Consider the following 224-nt stretch of genomic DNA (forward strand, 5'->3'; position numbering starts at 1 on the left):
ATTTCCAGATTTGAACTTCTTAGGAAATGACCACAAACGTTCGCACAACTATCAGCAAGTACTGTGGGATTTTCAAAGTTTAAGGAGTCTTGGCTAAAATGCTTGCAGCTTAATCATGAAAGTCCTTGATCAAATTAAAACAAAATACTACACGTTTACTGAAATGTGAGACATTTTATACGTCAATATGTCCCGTGTGGAATATCGACCGTACCTTCAATTCG

Source organism: Porites lutea, chromosome 14, assembly GCF_958299795.1.
Source record: "Porites lutea chromosome 14, jaPorLute2.1, whole genome shotgun sequence".
NCBI classification, from domain to species: domain Eukaryota; kingdom Metazoa; phylum Cnidaria; class Anthozoa; order Scleractinia; family Poritidae; genus Porites; species Porites lutea.